Genomic DNA, 24,452 nt, shown 5'->3' with positions numbered 1-24,452 from the left:
TTAGGGGGACAGTTCATTTGTGTATACAGTGATATACTGTTAAATACAACTAAGCTCCAGTGTTCTTTAGGTGGGCTCTGGGCTTAGAGGACATCTGAATCTGTGGTGCAGTGGTGTCTGTTTCTTCTCTGAGCCTGGTTGGTCCTGGGTGGTCTTGATTCATCTTCTGAGGAGACAGTGATGGTGTTGCATGGCAGAAGGAGAGATAATGTTCTGTGGATGTGGGTGGTTATTAGTCTTGTAGTTTGAGAGGAGGGTATTCCATAGAATATTATAATCCTTATATATGTTTGTCACTTGTTGTAGCTGTGCTTCTTAGAACATGGCTATTGATTCTTTCCCAGTTGCTGAGAGTGACTTTGCTGTCATAATATTCCCTTGCCTGTTGGTGGGTGAAACAGGCTGATGACCTCAGTTGTGTAATTCACCACAAGAGGCCAAAAGGACCCTGTGGAGGTGAATGTGAGCTCTGCATTATGCTGCACCAGAGGCAGGATAGGTAGGTTGACTCAGGTAGTGACAGCAGTAAAGGAAAGCATAACCTGGTGTTGCAACTGTCTGTGTACAGGAGTTGAGAAAAAACTTTGTAACCTGCAGTTAAGCCATGCACCAAGTTACGTAGGTGGTGTCTTGGGGAGGCGTGCTGAGCTAAAGGCAGCCGTGAGAGAGGCGGGATTTGTTGTCTTAATACATATATATATATATATATATATATGAGGTGAACTGGGACACATTTTTCCTTTATTGCAATATTTCACCTTCACAGAAGACATCATCAGGATAAAAAAATGATAAAACTAAGTGCAATGGAAAAAAAAAAAAAAAAGATAAGAAACTAGAACATCACACTAAGGGCACAACAATGTAAGAGACAAAACATAAATATATGGCAAGCATTTAAGAATACTAACTAAATACTTGCCAAAAAAAGTCCCAAGATTGGGGAAGTTTGATTAAAGACATTTCTTCAGTAGTTCATTCCTCATTTCAAGATTTCAACACAATTAAACGTTCTTTTCTGAAATTACCACAAGCTCTCTATGACTCTAATCAAATTAAAATCAGATGATTAAATTATTATCACCAAACCAGACAAATGTCGCAGGACAGTTGTTGTGAACGAAAAAGATTACATCATAAAAAGTTAAATATATTTTAGGTGACACATCCAAATTTAAATTAATCAAAGATAAACCTTTCCAATACATTACTAAATTTGAAGATAAGCTAGCAAGATTACTTAGACAACTCTTTGAACTGAAGGTTATCAATAAAGATATCTTTAATTACCTATTCACAAGTGGCTCATCTCCTGACATTCTATATGGCCTTCTGAAAACACACAAAGCCAGTAACTATATTAGACCCATCCTCAGCACCATTAATACATTTGATTAAAAATTTGCTAGATATTTTGTCCCCATACTGGAGCCACTAACATCAAGTAAAACTCTTATGATTTTGTTTAAGAAATTAATAAATTATAATGAACTGTTTAAGAACCATGACACTTATCTTAATAAAAAAAAAAAAAAAAATCACTAGCCTGTTAGATTTGGCAATTAAAGGTTATCACAAAACTAAATGGTTAGATGAATGCCCCAGTGAGTTCAAGCCTATGTTCTACAGAAGATATGTTAATGACACTTTCTTTTATTTAAACACTCTCAGCACATTCCTAAATTTCTAATCTATTTAAACTCTAAACACCCCAATATTGAATTCACATATGACATGGAAAACAATGGTTCTATCCCATTTTTGGATGAAATAGTAACTTAAAATAATAAATAATTACTGTTTTTGCCAGTACGTTATATGTACTTTTTTCTTGAAAAAAAAAAAAAAAATCTAATAATTACCGTGCATCTAATGCACCCATAACACAGAAATCTAGGCCTGTATAACTGTGCTTGTAGCTGTGAAATTGAAGCAGTAGTACACTAAGCACAAATATTGTAACTAATAATATTATTACTAATAAAATTTTCTCTCTCTCTCTCTCTCTCTCTCTCTCTCTCTCCCTGCCCTCCTTTCCTTTGTCCCTTATCTCTGACAGGGAGGGGAGGTGACAGGGTGGGAGGTTTGAGACAAGACAAAAGAGGAATGGACATAACTGGGAAAGGAGAATACATGGAACAAGGAAGTGGAAGAAGGATGATGGAGGACAATGGGAGGATAGGAAGAAAGTAGAAAGAATAAATATAAGCAGCAAAGGTGAGGAGTGAGTGAAGAATTAGAAGGAGAGGAAATACTGAGAAATTACTCTCTCTCTCTCTCTCTCTCACACACACATAGAAAGAGAAAGAGAGAGAGAGAGAGAGAGAGAGAGAGAGAGAGAGAGAGAGAGAGAGAGAGAGAGAGAGAGAGAGAGAGAGAGAGAGAAACAAAACACACACAGCCACAGCCCAATACATCACATCAGACGTGAGAACAAAACACACACTCTTTTAGGGATTTTGGTGAAACTTTTGCTGCTGCTGTCTTAGACATATCAAAAGCTTTTGATAGTCTGGCATAAAGCTTTGATTTCCAAACTACCTTCCTACAGCTTCTGTCCTTCTCTCTGTGACTTCATCTCGAGTTTCCTTTCTGACCGTTCTATTGCTGCTGTGGTAGATGGTCACTGTTCTTCTTCTGAATCTATTAACAGTAGTGTTCTTCAGTGATCTGAACCTTGTCCTATCCACTCCTATGCTGATGATACCACACTGCACTTTTCCAAGTCTTTTCATAGACATTCAACCCTTTAGGAAGTAAACAGTTCATGCAGGGAAGCCACATAATACCTGACTTCTGATCTCTCTAAAATCTCTGATTGGGACAGAGAAAACTCAGTATTGTTCAATGTCTCAATAACTCAATTCCTCCATATTTCAATTCAACACAATCTTCCAGACAACTATCCCCTCTTCTTCACTGACACTCTACTGTCCCCCTCTTCTACAATGAAAAATCTGTCTTTTACTTGTAATCTAAACTGGAAACTTTTCACATCTCATCTCTAGCTAAAACAGCTTCTATTAAGTATCATCTCTGCCAGTTTCCCTTCCCCATGCCCCCAGCTGCTAACTCTGTACAGGGGCCTTATATGTCCATGTATGGAGTTTGCTTCACATGTATGGGAGAGGGTGTTCCACTCATACTGCTCTTTTTGGCAGGGTGGAATCAAAAGCTTTTCGTCTTATCAACTCTTCTCCTCTAACTGACTGTCTTCAGCCTTTCTTTTCATCACAATATTGCATCTCTATCTATCTTCTACTGCTATTTTCATGTTAACTGCTCTTCTGATCTTGCTAACTGCATGCCTCCCTTCCTCCCACAGCCTCATTGCACAAGACTTCTTTTTCTCACCCCTATTCTGTCCACCTCTCTAATGCAAGGGTTAACCAGTATTCTCAGTCATTTATCCCTTTCTCTGGTAAACTCTGGAACTCCCTTCCTGCTTCTGTATTTCCTCCTTCCTATGACCTGAACTCTTTCAAGAGAGAGATTTCAAGTCAATTGTCCTCTTTTTTTTTTTATCATTCTATCTGACATCTGTATGAGAACTGGCATTAAGTGGGCCTTTCTCTGTATTCAAAATTTTTGTTGTCCTTAGCCAGTGGCCCTCTTACATGAAACACACACACACACACACACACACACACACTTCTCTTCTCTCCTCTTCTACACCACCTATCCTCTTCTAAACCTCATCTTCTTTTCCTCACAGAAACTCAGGTGTCTGAGGCAACTGACAGTAGCCCCTTTTCTGTTCCCTCCTACTTTCTCTATCCTCATTTTTGATCTGAAGCTGGATGTTGCGTTTATGTGCGCAATGACTTAACCTGCTCTCATGCCCACGCTCTTGAATCTTCCAAGTTTTCCACCATCTGGCTACGACCACAGAGTCACTCTCAAACTAAATTTATCTGTGCTGTATACCTCTTACCTAACTCCTCTGACTATAAGAAATTCTTTGACTACTTAACTTCCAAAGTGGAGCACACTCTGACTGTCTTCCCTTTTGCAGAGATCTCTATTCTTGGAGACATCAATGTTCACCACCAACTTTGGCTTTCCTCTCTCTTCACTGACCATCCTGGTGAACTAGCCTTCAACTTTGCTATCCTCCACGACCTAGAGCAATTGGTGCAACACCCTACTCGTTTTCCTGACCGTCTCGGAGATACGCCCAACATTCTTGACCTTTTCCTGACCTCTAATCCTTCTGCTTATGCTGTCACCCTTTCTTCTCCGTTGGGCTCCTCCGATCACAATCTCATATCTGTATCTTGTCCTATTGCTCCAATCCCTCCTCAGGGTCCCCCTAAGCGAAGGTGCCTCTGGTGTTTTGCCTCTGCTAGTTGGGGGGAGCTGAGGAGGCATTTTGCTGATTTTCCTTGGAATGATTACTGCTTCTGTGTCAGAGACCCGTCTTTGTGTGCTGAGCGCATAACAGAGGTGATGGTGTCTGGCATGGAAGTGTGCATTTCTCACTCTTTTTCTCGTCCTAAACCTTCTAAACCTTGGTTTAACACAACTTGTGCTATACATGATAAAGAGGTGGCCCACAAAAGGTACTTAAGCCTTCCATCACCAGAATCTCATGCACTTTATATTTCTGCCCGTAACCATGCCAAGTTCTTTCTCCAACTAGCCAAAAACTCCTTTATTAACAGAAAGTGTCAAAACCTTTCAAGATCTAACTCCCCTCATGACTTCTGGAATTCTAGCCAAAAATATCTCCAATAACTTTGCTTCTTCTTCTTTCCCTCCTTTATTTCAACCAGATGGCACCACTGCTATCACATCTATTTCTAAAGCTGAACTCTTTGCTCCTACCTTTGCTAAAAACTTTACCTTGGACGATTCTGGGCTTATTCCTCCCTCTCCTCCACCCTCTGACTACTTCATGCCACCTATTAAAATTCTTCACAATGATGTTTTCCATGCCCTTGCTGGCCTAAACCCTCGGAAGGCTTATGGACCTGATGGGGTCCCTCCTATTGCTTTAATTTCCTGCCTATCTAAAGTTTTTGAATCTATACTCAACAAGAAGATTCTTAAACATCTATCACTTCACAACCTTCTATCTGATCGGCAGTATGGGTTTCGTCAAGGCCGCTCTACTGGCGATTTTCTGGCTTTCCTTACTGAGTCTTGGTCATCCTCTTTTAGAGATTTTGGTGAAACTTTTGCTGTTGCCTTGGACATATCAAAAGCTTTTGATAGAGTCTGGCACAAAGCTTTGATTTCCAAACTACCCTCCTATGGCTTCTATCCTTCTCTCTGTAACTTCATCTCAAGTTTCCTTTCTGACTGTTCTATTGCTGCTGTGGTAGACAGTCACTGTTTTTCTCTTAAATCTATTAACAGTGGTGTTCCTCAGTGTTCTGTCCTGTCACCCACTCTCTTCATATTATTCATTAATGATCTTCTAAGCCAAACTTCTTGTCCTATCCACTCCTACGCTGATGATACCACCCTGCACTTTTCCACGTCTTTTCATAGACGTCCAACCCTTCAGGAGGTAAACATTTCATGCAGGGAAGCCATAGAACGCCTGAGTTCTGATCTTTCTAAAATTTCTGATTGGGGCAGCGCAAACCTGGTATTGTTCAATGTCTCAAAAACTCAATTCCTCCATCTATCAACTCGACACAACCTTCCAGACAACTATCCCCTCTTCTTCAATGACACTCAACTGTTCTCCTCTTCTACATTGAACATTCTCGGTCTGTCCTTTACTTATAATCTGAACTGGAAACTTCACATCTCATCTCTAGCTAAAACAACTTCTATGAAATTAGGCGTTCTGAGACGTCTCCGACCCCCAGCTGCTATCTCTGTACAAGGGCCTTATCCATCCATGTATGGAGTATGCTTCACATGTCTGGGGATGTTCTACTCATACTGCTCTTCTAGACAGGGTGGAATCAAAAGCTTTTCGTCTCATCAACTCCTCTTCTCTAACTGATTGTCTTCAGCCTCTCTCTCATCGCTACAAGTTTGCATCTCTAGCTGTCTTCTACCACTATTTTCATGCTAACTGCTCTTCTGATCTTGCTAACTGCATGCCTCCCCTCCTCCCGTGGCCTTGCTGCACAAGACTTTCTTCTTTCTCTCACCCCTATTCTCTCCAACTCTCTAATGCAAGAGTTAACCAGTATTCTCAATCATTCATCCCTTTGTCTGGTAAACTCTGGAACTCCCTGCCTGCTTCTGTATTTCCACCTTCCTATGACTTGAATTCCTTCAAGAGGGAGGTTTCAAGAAACTTATCCTTCAATTTTTGACTACTGCTTTGGACCCTTTTATGGGACTGGCATTTCAGTGGGCATTTTTTTTTTTTATTGGATTTTTGTTGCCCTTGGCCAATGTCCCTCCTACATAAAATAAATAAATAAATAAATAAATAAATAAATAAATAAATAAATAAATAAATCACTCCAAACAGCTGAGAAAGGAACAAAAGCCATGTTCTAGGAGGCACAGCTACAACAAGGGACAAACAGTTATAAGGATTATAATATTCTATGAGCTACCATCCTCATGAACAGCAAGACAAAAAAATCCACCAACATTCATAGAATATTATCTTTTCCTCTTGGACAATACTATATACAGCTTCCCAGAAGACAGACCACTACCACCCAAGGAATGGCAAGGCCCCGAGAAGGAGTATACTTTACTGCACAGCAATGTAATGGTAATCCTCTGAGTTCAGAATCCTGAAAAGAACACTGGAACCCAGTAACATTTAACAATATAACAAAATATAGTAGTCTCCAAGTTTGCAATAAATAGGTCAGCATTGTGGGTCTCAAACGTTGAAATCACAAACTTTGAACCATTATTCCTATGGGTAAAACTGAAAACCGTCAACATCTCATCAGAAATGCCCAATATGGCAATGTGATTAACAAAGTTTATCAAAGCAAACTGTTGGAATCATTCCATTTCACTGCCTCCCACCCCACAGTTTATATACATTTCTTTCTTTTTTTTATTTTTTATTATGGATAGAGTAGGAAAAGGAGGTGGGTTAGTAGGAAGGCACAGTAGGGGGATAAAGGAAAAACAATATGAGTGTACAGGTATATGGTGTATATATTTTGCTGTCACACAGAACCAAACACATTCTCTCTCTCTCTCTCTCTCTCTCTCTCTCTCTCTCTCTCTCTCTCTCTCTCTCTCTCTCTCTCTCATTATCATTGCATTTATGGCTTCATTCATGTTGTTTAATCAATTCTTTATTCCAAATCACCATCACTTTATGTGTTTGTTAATTTTCCTACGTCCCTTTCCCTTTTCCTTCACATAAATCCTGCTTTTCTTCATTCCTTCTTTCCTTCTCAGCTTCATTCTCTCAGAGCATGACAGTCCTGTCTGTCTTTATTTTATACTCATTCATCATTCATTATTTGAGAGAGAGAGAGAGAGAGAGAGAGAGAGAGAGAGAGAGAGAGAGAGAGAGAGAGAGAGAGAGAGAGAGAGAGAGAGAGAGAGAGAGAGAGAGAAACAATGACAGTGGGCGGCAATGTTGCAGTGGTGATGCTGCAAGTGCACGCTGACATCACAACCCCCTTCGCCCCATTAACAAGAGTGGAAACCACCATTTCCTATGTTTCTCACTGCGCGCACCATCCACAATGTTCAGGTCATATCACAAATTCACTTTTCAGTAAAAATAAAATTTTTGGGGTCCCTATCACAAACTCAGTGAATCACAAACTAGAAACTCGTAATCCTAGAGACAGTGCTGTACTACTGATACAAAACCAAGCAGCCTACAAACAAAGGGAGAGCCAGCCAGTCACTCCCCACTACACCAAACTTAACTCACAGGTGAGGAGTAGGTATGTAATATATCTACTAGATTAAGAGGCACAACCAGAACAGGCAGGCTCCATGAGACTCCTATTGTGTACCTATCACAGCAGGGGTGTATTGCTTTAATCAGACAAATAATATATAAAACTAAAAGCTCTCTAAGCTTAAATTCATGCTTAGTCTCCTCAACTCACACTGCTTCAATGTGTATGTCTATCTTGATGGATGTCTGAACACAGACTGGCTAAAACAAAGGAGGCAGTGTCACTTTGCCCACTCCATGTGCCTCTCACAAGGTGGGGGAAGGAAGTCACATGACAAAGAAAGGGAGGATGGTGGGGAACAGGGGTGTAGCACATCACCCACCTGGTCACTCTCACTTATACTAATTTCGCTCCACACAGACTGATACTTTTCAGAAATCTTAGTGAACATACTGCAGGGGCTGGATGCAATCTCATTACTTTGTTGGCAAGACAAACTCTTCAACTAAATAGTATGTGGGACTCAATATGAAAGATTAACAGGAAGCGAGTAAAATAAAATGATGAATGGGAGCAACAGTATGATGAGAGTTTTACAGTAAACTCTGTGTGGAGTGGCTAGGCATTCATTGTACATTTGGTATCAGCATCATTTGTCTCTGCCCTTCCTTCTTTTCTCTCTCTCTCTCTTTCATCTCCTTCCTTTCTCTCATTATCCTCATCTTTAGCTTGTGCAGCTCATAACACAGGGATTGAGGGGACTTGTGCCAGGGGGATGTCTCAACTTGCCAAGCCTCACTGCACCACACTGAAATGTGGACTTGTCACTCCACATGATCCTTCTCCATTCTTCAATGGTAATATCCTTGTATTTCTTTGCAAACTTGAGACAAGCAGCATGCATCTTGTGAGTCAGTATGGGTTTGGAGGTTGGAGAGTGGAGATGCAGTTTCAGGTCCCTCTGACAGCAGCGTTGTATGGTGTGTTTTGCCACATTATCAAGGATAGAAGGGCAGGACTGTTTGAATTGTCTTGCTGTTATCTTGGCATTTTTCAATACAGTTCTCTTGATCAACTTCTTTATGGTAGGTGAGGTCCTGGGGCACCCTGGAACTAACTGATGAGGTGGAACTTCCATTTCAGGGAAGACTCTTGGCTCCTGAAATGAGGCTGTGGATAGCTGCTTTCCCTATCCTCCTAGAAATTTCTTTCATTGGCACATTTTCTTTGTGAAAGGCATGAGTACATGCCTTTCCTTGATCAGTAAGGTTCTTGGGACCCATGTTAGGTGAGTACATAGATGTTGGTATAGGGAAAAAAGCAGGGAGAAGAAAAGACAGGGATTTCTTCTCTTGGTAAACTTCAACCATCACAATGTGACAGACTGTGACAATCTCAAGTGATGCTGGTGGGAAACAGGACTGGAAAGGTTGCCAGACACAGGCCGTAGTTGCTTAGTACTATTATAATGAGATCTAAACCTGCTACCTCCTTGGGCAAGCTCTCATCATGGAGGGTCACTCATAGAACACAACCTACACATTTTCTGCATACTTTTTTTGCTGATAATATACTCGATTCCCTGACTTTTTTACATGAACAGTGTTCTGCCATAAGTGTAGCTTGCAAGAAGAAGGCCAGAAAGGGAAGATGAGGATGAATTAAATGTTACCCTGTCCAAACAGTAAGGTTTTTATATGAACTATTCATGACTAGATTAGGTTTGGTTAGGTTTATGTTAGGTTAGGTTAGGTTTATGTTAGGTTAGGTTTAGTTAGGTTAGGTTTTGTTAAATTTAGTTTAACACCTAACAGTTTTGTGGTGTGACAATAGCGAGTGATCAGAGTGCAAAGTTGTGAACAGCAATGCATTATTGTGTGTCTTTTGGTGATGAAAATATTTTTCTTTTAGCAGAATTAGGCATGTTTTGTATTAACTGATTACTCATTTTTTTTTGCAAATCGTTACTTTCCAAGGCAGGAGAGGAGATAACAGTGATATCATTTGTGTGTTATGTGAGGATGATTTTTTTTTTTTTTTTCATGTCAATTTCAGTGTGTTTTGTGTTAATCTGTTAGTCATTCTTATGAAAAATCAGTAATTCCAGAGATTGGGACAGAAAAAAAAAAAAACTGATTTGCAGAGGAAATGGTTATCAGATTAATTTAAACCCTCCCAAAATCTGCCAAAAAATATTTTTCTCCCCTGTTTGAAACAGGCAAAGAACCTAATGTTGATTGGAAAAAATAAGGAACATTTCACAAAGTGATGATGATGACATGTAAAATTACATTGAGCTATCAATGAATCATGCTTGAAGTTACAGGTATTATAATTTTTGGGCAAAGACAGTTCAGCCCACCCAGGTCTGTCTCGTCCTCCAAAAATCACCTCACGCCTTTGTAATTAACTTCCTCATCCCATAGTTACCTCACCCTCATAACCACCTAGCTTCCTATGTATGCTTCGCCGGATTGCAATACTTGTATCATTCCCCCATTGACCGCCTACACGTCCATGAACACCTGTCGCCCATACATGCTTAAGCTCGTTAGTTAACATTACTTTCCTCCACTGACAACTTGAATGGCATGTATTTTAATTGCATGGACCTTTCTTCACTTACATTCTGCATGATTTTATCAACCGACAGTACTCAATTATAGTGTTTGTTAGTGAAAACATGAACATGGAATGCTTACCGATAATGCAGCATGCCACCCGACCCTTCTTGTTTACACTCTAACCTTACTGTGACCGTCCCACGCTCCACATTCTGCCACATGGCCCGTGTCGATTTCCGGCTTCACTACTCTTGCATTGTAAATTTTATTGAGTTTAAAGGTATTTGGTACTTGTAACTGTGGTAAATAATGAGAAGAGTCGCGCAGCCCTATTTCCTGTTTTTTTTTTTTTTTTTCGGCTCCTATTCCCAATAAGGTTGGGGACTTGGAAAGCGCGTCAAGTGGGGAAAGCTAAAATAGAGCCAAATACCGCCTCTTACTACAAAAAAAAAAGGCTGCTGTACTACTGCTGCTACGGCTCTATTTCATATATACTGACTTAGTTAAGTTAGGATGCTAGCAGTAAGAGCAGGATCAAGAACATGGCGATTATCACACAGCAGCAACAGTAGGTAGCTCCTTATTTATTTTTAGTGGCTAGAGGTGGTACTTAGCTCTATTTTAGCTTTTCCCACAAAAAAAAAGCTTTCCTACCAGATCCCCACCATTGTAAAGTGTAGGAGCCGAAAAAAAAAGAAATAGGGCCGCGCGACTTTTTTTTTTTTTTTTTATTTATTGTAATGGTTTCTTCTTCGGTTCGTTACAGTGATTCCTGAGTTAGGTTTAGTTCTGGGTCGGGAGAATGACTTTCCAACCTCTCTCTCTCTCTCTCTCTCTCTGATGTATGCTTATTACTGTTTGATCTTTGTCTGCATTAATTTACTTTTCCTTGGTTTCTGTTATTTTTTTCTCTTCTTTTATTTAGTTTTCCTTTTTTTTCAAAATGTATTTATAGTTATTTTTGATCCTGTTATATTTTCCCCCCTGGCCATGGAAAGACCACCAGTGAATTGTTTAGCTGGTTTGCAGCCTTGCTCAAACAACACCCGGACCTGCAATCGCTTTACAAGGAGGGAAGGAACCCGCCCTATATCACGGTGAGCTCTGAATCCTCATCTTATACTATCCTGGGCGTTGTTTTGGAGTACCCTGGTGAGGAGGACACTCACGCGGTCATCATGCATGGTGTGTCGAGCCACATTAATGTTAACCTTATTGACGTACTAGCTGGGTTTCATGGGCTCAAGAGGAGGTTGGTGGGGCAGAAGCCAAGGCCTCAACTGTTGAGCGTGGTGACTGGGAAGGTGCCCAGTGAAGTGCATCTCCTGGGCCTTGGACGTTGGCGTGTGGAGCGGTACACGCCAGAGCTGGACCGATGTTACCACTGCAGTCGCTGGGGCCACAAGGAGTGGCGTTGCCAGTCTGCTCCTTGGTGTAGGTACTGTGCTGGTTCCCACAAGTCAGTGCAGTGCCTAGACAAGATCAAGGAGGGCACCAAAGTCCCTCCTCGCTGCTGCAACTGTGGGGGTGATCACAACGCCTACTCCACCCTCTGCACTGTCAGGCCTAGGCCCCACACTGATGTGGTGACTCGGCCCAGACTTGTGTTCCGCCAGGCTCCACCTCCTCAGACCAACGCTTGGACGAATAGGCCTTCATTCCTGTTTGCTGCCCCTCATCTGCCCCAGCCTTCCTGCTCCACCACTGGCACTTCCGTCGCACCTGCCTTGTTCCCGCCGCTGCCGCAGCACACTGCTACAGTGCTCTCCGCAGTGCCCCAGCTTGGGGGCCACTCAGGAACTGCCTGTTACTAACGCCACCCAGCACCTCATGGCAGTGGTAAACGTGCTAGCTGCTAAAGTGGACAATCTCTCCGAGATGGTCTCTGCCCTCAGTAATTAGTTTGCCACTTTTAAGAAGCAACAGCAACAAACAGTGCTGGTGGGATGCCCCCTGTGGCCCCCACTCCGTGTCCAGTCAGTGACGCTAAGCAGGACCAGGGAGACAGTGACATGTGCCTGCAGAGTGTGTATGACCCACCCCAGGCAGAGGAAAATACTGCAGGGCAATGTGCGGGTGCTGCTGCACCCTCTCCGAGGAAGGTTACCCCCACCAAGCCAATCACGGGAGCCACGCGACAACACCAGGGCCGCTCGGGGATGGCTCCTGTTAGTTGTCCTGATGGCTCCCTGTCTCGGAGGACAAGTCACCTGAGGCAGACCGTGATAGGGATACTGCCGGTAAATGGATGTTGGTTACCCGCAGGAAGAGGCGCTGCTCTAACCCCCTTCCAGTCCGGACTGCCAGCTCCGAGCCAGACCAGGGATATAATAATAATAATAATAATAATGATAATAATAATAATAATAATAATAATAATAAACGGTCTATTATCAAGGCAATTTACAAACTGAAAATGTACAGAGGGGGTGGGGAAAAACTTAACATTAGTCCTAAAGTTAAGTCTAATCTAGAAATGAAATACTATTGATGGCTCGCACCATGCGCTGAGTCTGTACCGGTCCGTGCATGGCGTCTTTAGGGGCGTTATCTGGTTGTGGTGTCTTGTGGCACGGACTGAGCGAGGTGCGTCAGGAAGTCAAGGAAAGCCTGGAAGGCTTTCCTTGACACCACAGATACAGCAGTGCTCTCTGCGGAATATGCACCCACACATATAGAGGGAGACAGACTTGACTATGTAGCCCTTATCAATGTGCCAGCATATACTGCCGAAACCCTTCTTATCAAGTCTTTGCTGAGTGACCACTTCACCCTGGAGACGACCTTCCCGGTACAATCCGCCCTGGCAGTGCCCAGGAAGTGCCTGATGGTGCCACCATCCAGGTTGGCGGGCCTCGTCGTCCATGTGGTGGCATGGTACTCTGCCGTGAAGGGCTCCTTCGCCGACGCAGAGGCACTGTATGACGGACTGCTACACACCATCGAGGGATTCATTGCGACTCCAAAGGTTCTGGCAAGGACCCACGCTTCACGCTGCTGGACTTATGCTACCGACCCTATAATCCTGAACTGCCAACGGACGCTTGCTGCCTACCAGAGACATTGGCAGCTTAACCCAGCAGACACAGAGTCATGGGATGCTATGGTTACTGTGGCTCGACACCTCACGGTTCTGAGGCAACAAGAAAGAAAGAAGAATTGGGTCTCCTTCCTGGACCGGGTGCGCAGGGCTTGGTCCCTATGGGAGGTGTGGCACTACATCAACAGTGTCCAGGGCAAGCCCAGGCGGCAGGACACGAGAGCTCATCTTGCAGTGGAAGGAAGCCTCATGCTTCTCTGGGCTTCCTGTGGAACACCAGGAGGCACTTGACCGGCAAAAACCAAAAAGGATGAAGTTTATTCACCACAGTGTTTCTCCGCCAGATGACACCTGTGTGCCTATCACGCATGATGAACTTCTCTCAGCAGTTAAATTAGACAAGTCAGCAGCTCCTGGCAAGGATGGCATCACATATGATATCCTCAATGCCCTTCTGGAGGTAAAGGTCGACGACCCTGTTTTAGATCTATTTAACATGTCTCTCACTGCAGGCAAGCTTCCCCACTCCTGGAAAACAGCCATTTTCATCCCAATCCCCAAAGGTGATGGCACCTTTCGCCCCATTTCTTTCACCAGCTGTCTGTGTAAGATGATGGAACGGGTAATATTAAACAGGCTTATATATAAGGTGGGCCACGTACTCTCTGGCAATGTACATGGCTTCCTAAAAGGTCATTCTACAAGTCATTGTTTTGTTGAGTACCTTATAAATAAGGATAATACCTGCAGAGCTTTCGTTGATCTCAAGGGTGTCTTTGACAAGGCCAACAAAGATGTTATTATGGAGGAACTCATTCTCAAAGGTGTCAAAGGTACATTATTAGGATGGATCAGGGGCTATTTGTACAATAAAACTGCACAGGTTTGATTTCAAGGTGAGGAAGTCTTTGAGCTTGAAACACCACAGGATGGAGTCCTTAGTCCAATGCTTTTCAATATTTTAATGGCTAAAATTGCACGTTGTTCCTTCCTGCAGGGCACCCAGGTCCTCATCTATGCTGACGACAAACTCCTGCAATGCCCCACACCCAGGATTCTCCAGTTAGCTCTGTCACAACTAGCAGCATTGTGTGTTCAAATAGGACTTGTAATTAATGAATGTAAAACCAAATTTCAAGCCAAAGAAAAGGTCCCTTGACCACCCACTGTAAATAATGTTCCCATCCCTAGAGTTCATATACACAAGTACCTGGGTGTTCAGCTGAATTTCATTTAGTCACTCCAAGCTGTACACTATGTTCGAGACCTCTGTCTGTTGCAGCTAGTGCCACTTTTGCTGCTAGCAAACAGGGACCTGGGGGTTGGCATTCCAGTCCTAAGGATGTTCTTTATATCTTTCGTACAGTCCCTCATTAACTACGCGGCCCCTGTTTTAATACAGTTCAGTGCCATCCAGCTCCATTCCCTGGAGCTTGTTCAGAATGAAGCCATGAGAATAATTTCAGGATGCCCCAGGACTGCATGGATTGAGGTCTTCAGAGCTGAACTGCACCTCCCGAGTATTATGTGTAGGATACAGGAAATTACTTGTTGGTCGGATGCTATACATGGGCTCCAACTCTCTGAAGGGATCACTGACCTCCATGTATCATGATCCTTGGACTCCTACAACTCCATACCTTAGGAAGATCTTGGGAGTTCTTACAAGTGTAGGTAAAGCCGAGGCCTGTATTAACATTGTTATATCACCGCTGCAACCCATTTAGAACCCTCACCGTGTCAGTGTTGATATTCACTCACTGCATCAGCCCAAGAGGGACTGGCTCCCTCATGTGCTGCAAGACATGTTCATGACTAAATTGTCCAAGTATCCCCATGTTCAGGCTATTCATGTTTATTGTGATGGATCAGTCAATGGCAGCAGGTCTGGATGCGGGCTGTTCATCTGCGACTACATTTCTGCCAATCACTGCACTGACACTGAGGTTTCCAGGTGGCTCCCTACACACATGTTCTCCACTAGGGCAGAACTGTATGCTGTTCTGGAGGTGCTCCATATTGTGGTGCCTCTCTGTAAAGATGTGTACTTCTTTGTTGACAGCCAGGCTGCACAGTATGTTTTCTAATCTACCTCCCCCATGGACTGTGATCTAGTTAATAAATGTCTTGATCTCATCCACGCCCTAGAGGGTGCTGGTGCCACGGTCCTTTTCACCTGGATACCCTCTCATGTGGGTATTCCGCTTAATGAAAAGGCAGACTGCCTTGCTCAATGTGCCCTTCAGGACGACACAGTGGACCCTGGCGCTGAGTACACTCTGGGCTATGTTAAGAGTAACATTAAGGACTTTGTACATAGTAGCATTAGTGAGCAGTTGGAGCTTTGTTGCCATAGGGACAGTGGCAGTAGTCTTCACTATGTACGTGTCTCCCAGAGCTGTGCTTACACCCATGGGAGACACACTGCATCACATGACAGGGTGGCAATGAGGCTCAGATTAGGCTATAAATACTTTTGGGAAGTCAGTGCTTCTGGTGTATGCTGTGTGCTATGTGCTGCACCAAGGGGATGCACTCTGCATCATTATGTCACAGAATGTCCTCTCATTGCTAAATTTAGGCTGCAAGGTCAACATGACTTGTATACCCTCATTGACCATTTCTTAGACTCAGCCACTCTCAGGGAGATAAGGAATATCCTACGTTTGCTCCCAGACTAGGATATTTATGCAATAAGGTGTGCAATATCTGTATTTATTTATTTACTTATATTCTTGTAATGTATACTATCTATTTTTATGTTTTTGATACTCTACCCTTTAGTCTTTGCCCAGGGGGTGGGTGGCAAGGTCCATCCTCCTCCTTTGTTGTATTTCATTATTAATGCAACAATAAATGTATCAGTCAATCAAGCAATTTTTTTGGTTAGTCTTGATCTTGATCTTCATGTTATAGGTGCTTTGGAATTACTCCTACTGAGCATGGAGGAAGGATACAAGGAAGAGGCCATAACGTCAGAGTAGTGAAGTCGCTAAGCTCTGCCTCCTTCTCGGAAGTAAACCGAAATCATTGCTCAGCTACCGATAAGCCTGGCACTCACCCACCTCAACATTTTTCCCATTATGCCTGCTTGTTTGGTCTATATAGCTGCACCAGGAGGAATGAAGAGATGTCATTTCACTGGTAAAGTGTAGAGATTTTCATGGCCAATCATCACATGAAATGCAAGAAAACGAAATTAGGGCGTTTTCAGTAGTGTCACTGACAAGTCAAATGCTTTGCTCGCAAGGCAAACGGGAGCCTATGTGCCCAGTAAAGTGTTTGCTTTTCCAGGCCCAAAAGGCAAACAACCAATCAGCGAGTAGTAGAACATCAGAAAATCATTTAAGTTCCTGTAGAAATGTATTTTGTAGAATAAATTATAGAATGTAATGCTTTTTGAGACCGAGAAAGTTGGTGTTGTGTAAAGAAATATTTCTTTTCTTGTCATTTCACATTAAAAAGAACCTCAAAGTGACATAAGGCAAGGGAAAGAAGGAAAGATGCTGCTCTTTCTGGTGATATTTTGCATCTCTGACCGATAGACATTTTGTCCGACTCCATTTCGTGGCTGTGACTTTAATCCCGGAGCAGTGTTGTCCCTTTATGTGTTAGTGCGTTTCTTTTCTTTCTTTTTTTTTTATTTTATGTATAAAAGACACTGCCCAAGGGCAACAAAAATCCCCCCCCCCAAAAAAAGGCCCACTGAAATGCCAATCCCATAAAAGGGTCAAAGCAATAGTAAAAAATTGATGAATAAGTGTCTTGAAACCTCCCTCTTGAAGGAATTCAAGTCATAGGAAGGTGGAAATACAGAAGCAGGCAGGGAGTTCCAAAGTTTACCAGAGAAAGGGATGAATGACTGAGAATACTGGTTAACTCTTGCGTTAGAGAGGTGGACAGAATAGGGGTGAGAGAAAGAAGAAAGTCTTGTGCAGCGAGGCCGCGGGAGGAGGGGAGGCATGCAGTTAACAAGATCAGAAGAGCAGTTAGCATGAAAATAGCGGTAGAAGACAACTAGAGATGCAACATTGCGGCAATGAGAGAGAGGCTGAAGACAGTCAGTTAGAGGAGAGGAGTTGATGAGACGAAAAGCTTTTCATTCCACCTTGTCTAGAAGAACAATATGAGTGGAAACCCCCAGATATGTGAAGCATACTCCATACATGGACGGATAAGGCCCTTGTACAGAGTTAGCCGGTGTGGGGGTTAGAAAAACTGGCGCAGATGTCTCAGAACGCCTAACTTCATAGAAGCTGTTTTAGCTAGAGATGAGATGAGAAGTTTCCAGTTCAGATTATAAGTAAAGGGCAGACCGAGGATGTTCAGTGTAGAAGAGGGAGACAGTTGAGTGTCATTGAAGAAGAGGGGATAGCTGTCTGGAAGGTTGTGTCGAGTTGGAGGAATTGAGTTTTTGAGGCATTGAACAATACCAAGTTTGCTCTGCCCCAATCAGAAATTTTAGAAAGATCAGAAGTCAAGCGTTCTGTGGCTTCCCTGCGTGAAATGTTTACCTCCTGAAGGGTTGGATGTCTATGAAAAGACGTGGAAAAGTGCAGGGTGGTATCATCAGCGTAGGAGTGGATAGGACAAGAAGTTTGGTTTAGAAGATCATTAATGAATAATAAGAAGAGAGTGGGTGACAGGACAGAACCCTGAGGAACACCACTGTTAATAGATTTAGGAGAAGAACAGTGACTGTCTACCACACCAGCAATAGAACAGTTACAGAGAGAAGGATAGAAGCCGTAGGAGGGTAGTTTGGAAATCAAAGCTTTGTGCCAGACTCTATCAAAAGCTTTTGATATATCCAAGGCAACAGCAAAACTTTCACCAAAATCTCTAAAAGAGGATGACCAAGACTCAGTAAGGAAAGCCAGAAGATCATCAGTAGAGCAGCCTTGACGGAACCCGTACTGGCTATCAGATAGAAGGTTGTGAAGTGATAAATGTTTAAGAATCTTCCTGTTGAGGATAGATTCTAAAACTTTAGATAGGCAGGAAATTAAAGCAATAAGACAGTAGTTTGAGGGATTAGAACGGTCACCCTTTTTAGGAACAGGTTGAATGTAGGCAAACTTCCAGCAAGAAGGAAAGGTAGATGTTGACAGACAGAGCTGAAAGAGTTTGACTAGGCAAGGTGCAAGCACGGAGGCACAGTTTTGGAGAACAAGAGAAGGGACCCCATCAGGTCCATAAGCCTTCCGAGGGTTTAGGCCAGCAAGGGCATGGAAAACATCATTGTGAAGAATTTTAATAGGTGGCATTAAGTAGTCAGAGGGTGGAGGAGAGGGAGGAACAAGCCCAGAATCGTTCAAGGTAAAGTTTTTAGCAAAGGTCTAAGCAAAGAGTTCAGCTTTAGAAATAGATATGATAGCAGTGGTGCCATCTGGTTGAAGTAGAGGAGGGAAAGAAGAAGAAGCAAAGTTATTGGAGATATTTTTGGCTAGATGCCAGAAGTCACGAGGGGAGTTAGATCTTGAAAGGTTTTGATGCTTTCTGTTAATGAAGGAGTTTTTGGCTAGTTGGAGAACAGACTTGGCATGGTTCTGGGCAGAAATATAAAGTGCATGAGATTCTGGTGATGGAAGGCTTAAGTACCTTTTGTGGGTCACTTCTTTATCATGTATAGCAGGAGAACAAGCTGTGTTAAACCAAGGTTTAGAAGGTTTAGGACGAGAAAAAGAGTGAAGAATGTACGCCTCCATGCCAGACACCATCACGTCTGTTATGCGCTCAGCACACAAAGACGGGTCTCTGACATGGAAGTAGTAATCATACCAAGGAAAATCAGCAAAATGCCTCCTCAGCTCCCCCCAACTAGCAGAGGCAAAATGCCAGAGGCACCTTCACTTAGGGGGATCCTGAGGAGCGATTGGAGCGATAAGACAAGACAAAGATATGAGACTGGAGGAGCCCAACGGAGAAGAAAGGGTGACAGCATAAGCAGAAGGATTAGAGGTCAGGAAAAGTTCAAGAATGTTGGGCGTATCTCCAAGACGGTCAGGAATACGAGTAGGGTGTTGCACCAATTGTTCTATGTCGTGGAGGATAGCAAAGTTGAAGGCTAATTCACCAGGATGGTCAGTCAAAGGAGAGGAAAGCCAAAGTTGGTGGTGAACATTGAAGTCTCCAAGAATGGAGATCTCTGCAAAAGGGAAGAGGGTCAGAATGTGCTTCACTTTGGAAGTTAAGTAGTCAAAGAATTTCTTGCATCAACTTTAACTTAATCACGTGCAGACGAGAAAATGTATATTTTTTTCAATATTATAGTTGACATGAAGCTAATGCAGGGAGAAAATTATGCTGGCTAAGAACTCTAAACACGAAGATATGCTTCCGCCACACACCTCATATGTCTCTCTTCTGCTATGTCTGCTGCTGCCCTGAAAAACTCTTCTTCCCAGGAAAATAGACTGAGAACCTTAAGTGATGGAAGAGTCTATTAATACTTCTTCCTGTATCTTACGGAATTACTACCTAAAGTCAACTGAGTGATGTACACAGCAGTTTTCCGTCTGGCAGTGGAGTTTTGAATCGTGTTCAGTACGAAAATCAAACACTGTATACTGTGCCGGATCACTACTGAAAACACTTTTAAATCATGAGCACGCCAAAAGATGTGGGAGATCATATGACGAGATATTTCAAGAATTTCACTTGCAGTTCATCTTCTGTGAGATCCAAATGCAAGGAAAACAAATTAAAGTGATGCAGAGTTCTATACGTTTCATCAGAAGTGCAGTGAACACTTACTATTAACTATTAGAAGTGATAAATGATGTGATAAATCTTGGCGCGTTTGTATGTTACAAATTCCTCTGCTACAATGTTCATTTTTTGACTGACAGTTATGACTTACACAAGCAAATAGTAATCAAATTACTGGAATATATAGTTCTTTGTGGCTTCATAATTATTATTAACAAAGACTAATCTCTCAAAACCTTGAAAAAATTATAGAAAACAGTGTTGAAGTAATGGTGTCTTGAACCCTGGGCAGTGAGGCAATCATGGGCTCCTTTGATTCCCTGACCAATTTTTTTTTTTTTTTTTCAAATAGAACATTTGAATGCCTAACTATTTTGGGCCCCTTATTGCATGGGGCCACGGTGGCCTCGCCTAAAGTCATTCCAGGGCTGCCATCACTATCCCTTACTCCATCACTGCGAATAATATATCACCCAATTTAACCTAACCTGACCCACCATATTGTAAAAACAGCAACTAGTTATTATGCATATTCTATAGAAAAAAAAAAAAGGAGATGGATTTCATAGAATCTCATATTGTGATGGTCATATATATATATATATATATATATATATATATATATATATATATATATATATATATATATATATATATATATATATATATATATATATATTGTTGCAGCACTAGGGTGACGTTGGTGGCACTGTACCCCCAAGTAGTGAAGTAGGGTGTTGGCAGCGCTGTAGTGAGCTGCTGGATGGTAGTGAAGCTGGAGGCCGCTGGTTGGCTAGAGCGCTAGCCAATCACCCGCGAGCTGCGAGCTGAGTCTATGCAGGGAGCTGTCGCTGTTGCAGAGGCAGACTGCAACCTCTCCCGCCTACAGTACACCTGTGCTGACAAGCTAAGAGAATGCCTGCAATACGCTCCCCTTGTGCTACGCTACGACACTTGTCGCTCGCCGCTGCCACTATGTGACTCTGCGCCCCTGAAGCACGCTGTAAGAATTGCGTGCCCTGGCATCCTGAGACTACCTACTGGAAGCTGGGATGTGTGCGCAACACCTGCCTTGTCTGTGATGGCTCGGACTGCGAGCGAAGACAGTGTATGATGCCGCCTGCGAGTTGTGACGCAATTGTGTGCTGTGAAGCTTTTGTGTACTGTACTGCTGCACTGTGAGGTGAGAAACGTTACGCAGTGATAATAGATGCTTTGCTGAGTTAGGCCATATGGTGTGTGCCTTGCTGGTTCTGTGACGTGTTGGTGTGCCTTGGGCCTTGTAATGCCACTCTGTACTGTAAATAAAGATTTCGTGCCAGTGAGGCTACTGCTGTGATGAGACGCCATTCTTTACTGTAAATAAAGACTTCGTGTCAGTGAGGCTACTGGTGTGTTGAGACTCTATCTAGATATTAATCATCAGTTTATAAATTTTGTCACTAAGAAACAGGCAGAGTATGAAGCCTCCCTAGTTGATAGTCTCTCACACACAAAAAAAAAAAAAAAAAATATTCCATTCATATATATGCCATAATAAGGTAGGTAAACCTAGAATGGGTTCACTTAAGTCAGAGGATTGGAAGTGTTATTAAGGATGCTGAGGGCATGGCTAATATTTTTGCTACAGCATTTTCTGCTGTATATGTTTGAGAGGATCCTGATTATCCTGAGCTGCACCAAACTTTTAATGAGAATATTGGGCATAATGACATCTCTGTGGATTCAATTATGGCTGCACTCTCTGTTCTTGGTGTCTCATCTTCAATGGTGAGATGAGATTCACCCATGCTTATTGAAATCATGTATGGATGAAGTTACATATCCTTTATTTCTTCTTTTCAAAGGTTCTTATAACTCCTGCTCCTTACCTTCCATATGGAAAAGGTCCTTGATTGTTCCAGTTTATAAAAAAGGGATTAGGCACGACCCTTTAAACTATAGACCTGTATCTTTGATGTCAGTAGTCTGTGTAAAGTAACTTGAACGCATTTTGTGCAAAATTATTTGATTATACCACCAGTAATGATGTAATGACCAGTTTGGTTTTCACCCAGGAAGATCTACTCTTATTAACGTACAGTAATATCTCCTATGTACTAGATTAAGGTGGCAATGTTGATTTAACTCTTTTTGAATTTTCCAAGGTTTTTAACACGATATGTCACAGTATTCTATTGGACAAACTTGGTAATCTGGGTGTCACAGGCAACCTTTTGGGTTGGATCAGAAAATTTTTGACCTACAGAGTGATGAATGTGGTAATGGATTATAAGTTGAGTCATCTTGTGGTGTAGTGAGCGGGGTGCCACAGGTCTCTGTTCTTGGTCCATTGCTTTTTTTTTTTATACATAAATTTTCCCACTAATAATATTAAATCAGACACAAAAAAATTTGTTGATGACCTTAAATTATATATCACAGTTAAGACAAACTCTCTACATTCTCTTGTGCAGGATATGACTACATGTCAAATAGATATTACTCTTCTCCATAAGTGGCATCCTCTTGGGGATTGTCCATGAATACCAATAAATGTGTAGTATTATGATTCAGTAGATGTACTGTGGATTGGTCAACTTTACCAGTCTCTGGGTTATATTATATGAATGACACCCCAATTCAAGTTAAGACTCGTCTCTTAAATTTCATCAGCATGTAGCTAATATCGTTCAGAAAGCAGGTGGCATAGCTCAAAACTTGCTTAAATTTATTATTAATCGAGAGGTATCTTTTTCTCATTCCTATTTATATAGCACACTTACGGCCCCTACTGGAATACTGCTCATCTCTGTGGAATTTGGGATATATTACAGATCTAAAGCTGTTGGAATCTGTTCAGAGACGATGGACAAAGAACATTCAAGGCATGGAACACCTGGATTACTTCCAAAGATTGAAAGCTTTGGATATTCGGTTCACGGACTGTTGCGCCTTGGCATGGTAAAGTATTGGCAAATATTTCATTGCCATTGCGCTATTGCTCCCGAGGACACGTTCTGTAACCCAACATTAGATACCACAAGAGGTCATCAGTACAAGATTGCTCAAGTGAGAACACAATTAGATACACGCAAACGGTTCTTCAGTGTCAGAGGGATTTCATTTTAGAACTCACTTCCCCAGAAAGTTGTTTCAGCCAAAACAGTATCTAGTTTCAAGGCATTCCTTTCTGCTCATTTTTACGACCATCTTTTAGAATTTGTATTATTTATTTATTTTTATTTTTTTTTACTGCTGCCCATGGTGTACTATCCAGCTAATTGTGATTTGTAAAGAACATATCACATATATAATATTGATGGGTTGGCACATCAGCAGAGTGCTGCTTCCCCTGGGCAGCTACGGTTGTCAATCCCGGGAAGCCCATCAGGTGAAAGAACCAAAGGGGAGATTGAGACGGTGTCTCGCTACCCTTCCCCATATAAGCCAAACGAACCCGACAATGACGGCAGTTGTGGATCCCTGTTGTGTGTGCTGACGGCCCCTTGTCTGCTGCTATGGTGAGTAACTGAAGGCGTCTGAAGGCTGAAGGGGACCGTCACAACAATATGTATAAGGGAACCAGACCAAAGAAAAAAGCAAAGCAATTAAAATAGCTTCGCTATTGCATGCATGTAAATATGTTGTGATGGTTGTCTCTGCTTTGTCTCCCTTAGATATAAAGGAAAATATAGAGAAAAATCATCTTTGCATCATGCTATATGATACTGACACTCTATCTGTTCATCTAATAGGCTGTCACCAAGAAGTTGCCATGGGCTTTTTTTTTTTTTTTTTTATCTCAACCTATTGGCTACTGTAGCATACACCACTGGCTGTTGTAACATATTAGCATAGTACGCAAATAGTTTGTGATTACATGTCTTTGATCTGTTGTTTCTGTTTGCAGAATTGGTTGAAATGTTTTTCCTGTGGTAGTAATGTTTGTGATGCTTGCGTCTACATGATTGTTTCTTGTTTGTTTTAGTCACTGATCAGTCTACCTCTCATCATAACATAATGTACATCAACAGCTGGTGTCTGAACAATTTAATGTCCTTTTTCTTACTATACCAGTGACCTATTATATGATCATGTAACATGAATAATTGGCGACAAGTTCTCTCGCTATCTACGTATTTGTGTCTTTTCTTTTCTCAAAGTACCTTTTCTATGTTCTACTATTGTTTTATTTATAGTAAATCATAGAAGCTCTACATAGAAGGCTATATCGGTGTCAGAGATGAAAAATTTAGTAGGTGCTCAGTGTAGGTGGTAAATGAGCACGATTTACAGATAATGTTTGTCGAGGAGACGAGAGTAAATATTTACTTTCCATGGCGTAAAAAATAA

At 42.1% G+C, this 24,452-nt stretch overlaps 1 protein-coding gene and 1 long non-coding RNA gene across 3 annotated transcripts in view; one reads left to right on the top strand and one right to left on the bottom strand.

Moving 5' to 3' along the window:
- Nucleotides 1-24,452, bottom strand: part of LOC135099796 (cytosolic iron-sulfur assembly component 2A-like) — an 83,125-nt gene that overhangs the window by 39,272 nt on the left and 19,401 nt on the right. The window contains exon 1 of one of the 2 annotated variants that reach the window (XM_064002317.1): nt 10,505-10,604. The exons of the other annotated variant lie outside the window; for it this stretch is intronic. The gene's annotated coding sequence lies outside the window, so the exon portion shown is untranslated. Of the gene's footprint in view, nt 1-10,504; nt 10,605-24,452 lie in introns of those variants that run through there. 2 annotated transcript variants of the gene reach the window in all.
- Nucleotides 10,747-16,279, top strand: LOC135099797 (uncharacterized). The gene is made up of 2 exons (XR_010268386.1): nt 10,747-11,463; nt 14,404-16,279. It is a non-coding gene; the product is annotated as an uncharacterized LOC135099797 (long non-coding RNA).

The sequence above is a fragment of the Scylla paramamosain genome, chromosome 4 (genome assembly GCF_035594125.1).
Source record: "Scylla paramamosain isolate STU-SP2022 chromosome 4, ASM3559412v1, whole genome shotgun sequence".
NCBI lineage: Eukaryota > Metazoa > Arthropoda > Malacostraca > Decapoda > Portunidae > Scylla > Scylla paramamosain.
Note: the sequence above shows the minus strand (reverse complement) of the source record. Positions and strands in the feature narration are given on the sequence as shown.